Below are 2,172 nucleotides of genomic sequence, written 5' to 3' on the forward strand. Positions count from 1 at the left end.
CTTCTTCCTCAGATGAAGCTTCCTTAGTACTACCTGGTGCATTTTGCATTCCAGACAGACTTTGAGAAATCAAATTGACTTGTTGAGTCAATATTTTATTCTGAGCCAGAATGGCATTCAGAGCATCAATCTCAAGAACTCCTTTCTTCTGACTAGTCCCATTGTTCACAGGATTTTTTTCAGAAGTGTACATGAATTGGTTATTTGCAACCATTTCAATCAATTCTTGAGCTTCTGCAGGCGTCTTCTTTAGATGAAGAGATCCTCCTGCAGAGCTATCCAAGGACATCTTAGATAGTTCAGAGAGACCATCATAGAAAATACCTATGATGCTCCATTCAGAAAGCATGTCAGATGGACATCTTCTGATTAATTGTTTGTATCTTTCCCAAGCTTCATAGAGGGATTCTCCATCCTTCTGTCTGAAGGTTTGGACTTCCACTCTAAGCTTACTCCATCTTTGTGGTGGAAAGAACTTTGCCAAGAAGGCATTGACTAGCTTTTCCCAAGAGTCCAGGCTTTCTTTAGGTTGAGAATCCAACCATATTCTAGCTCTGTCTCTTACAGCAAAAGGGAATAGCATCAGTCTATAGACTTCAGGGTCAACCCCATTAGTCTTGACTGTGTCACAGATTTGCAAGAATTCAGCTAAAAACTGATGAGGATCTTCCATTGGAAGTCCATGGAACTTGCAATTCTGTTGCATTAGAGAAACTAATTGAGGCTTAAGCTCAAAGTTGTTTGCTCCAATGGCAGGGATAGAGATGCTTCTCCCATAAAAATCAGGAGTAGGTGCAGTAAAGTCACCCAGCACCTTCCTTGCATTGTTTGCATTGTTGTTGTTTTCTGCTGCCATGTTTTCTTCCTTGAAGAATTCGGTCAGGTCCTCTAAAGAGAGTTGTGCTTTGGCTTCTCTTAGCTTTCTCTTCAAAGTCCTTTCAGGTTCAGGATCAGCTTCAACAAGAATGCCTTTGTCCTTGCTCCTGCTCATATGAAAGAGAAGGGAACAAGAAAATGTGGAATCCTCTATGTCACAGTATAGAGATTCCTTTAAGTGTCAGAGGAAAAGAGAAATAGAAAGAAGAAGGAGAAGATGAATTCGAACTTTAATTAGATAAGGTTCGAATTGTGCATTTAGAAGGAGTGGTACTCCATAAATAGAAGGATGTGAGAAGGAGGGAAGTTTATTTTCGAAAATCAAGTGAAAAATTTTGAAATTATTTGAAAAACATTAATTAATTTTCGAAATAAAAGTGGAAAAGAAATTAAGTGATTTTTGAAAAAGAATTTGAAATTAGAAATTAAGAAGATTTGATTGAAAGTTATTTTGAAAAAGATGTGGTTAAGAAGATATGTCAAAAAAATGTGATTGAGAAGATATGATTTGAAAACTATTTGAAAAGATATGATTTTAAAAACAATTTGAAAAGATATGATTTTAAAAATGAATGACTTGCCTAACAAGAAAAGATATGATTTGAAACATTCAAACCTTTCTCAACAGAAAAGGTAACAATCTTGTGATGTTCAATCAAATCATTAATTGTTAGTAAGTATCTTTTAAAAAGGAAAGAAATTGATTTTGAAAACATTTGATTGAAAAGATTTGATTTGAAAAAGATTTGATTTTGAAAAATTTGAAAAAAATTGATTTGAAAACAAAATCTTCCCCCTAGCACCATCCTGGCGTTAAACGCCCAGAATGGTATACATTCTGGCGTTTAACGCCCAAAATGCTACCTTTTTGGGCGTTAAACGCCCAACCAGGTGCCCTGGCTGGCGTTTAAACGCCAGTCTGCCTTCTTCACTGGGCATTTTTGAATGCTCAGCTTTTTCTGTATAGTTCCTCTGCAGTATGTTCTGAATCTTCAATTCTTTGTATCATTGACTTGAAAAGACACAAATTAAAAATATTTTTGGATTTTTAATAATCAAAATGCAAAAGGAATCAATTAACAATGCATGCAAGACACCAAACTTAGCAGTTTGTGTACTACTGACACTAACAATATGAGAATGCATATGAGACACAAAAAAAAATACTTCAAGTCAATAGAATTCAAAGATTAGAACACAAAATATATGCATGGATTCGAAAAATATAACAAAGACATGCATTTGACACCAAACTTAAGATGAGACTCTAGACTCAAACAAGAAATATTTTTGGAT

At 35.1% G+C, this 2,172-nt stretch overlaps 1 non-coding gene across 1 annotated transcript; it reads left to right on the plus strand.

Annotated features, from left to right (window-relative positions):
* The first annotated feature begins 347 nt into the window (after positions 1 to 347).
* On the plus strand, positions 348 to 451 carry LOC130983978 (small nucleolar RNA R71). The gene has a single exon (XR_009087942.1). It is a non-coding gene; the product is annotated as a small nucleolar RNA R71 (small nucleolar RNA).
* Positions 452 to 2,172: the final 1,721 nt, after the last annotated feature.

This window comes from Arachis stenosperma, chromosome 5, assembly GCF_014773155.1.
Source record: "Arachis stenosperma cultivar V10309 chromosome 5, arast.V10309.gnm1.PFL2, whole genome shotgun sequence".
NCBI classification, from domain to species: Eukaryota; Viridiplantae; Streptophyta; class Magnoliopsida; order Fabales; family Fabaceae; genus Arachis; species Arachis stenosperma.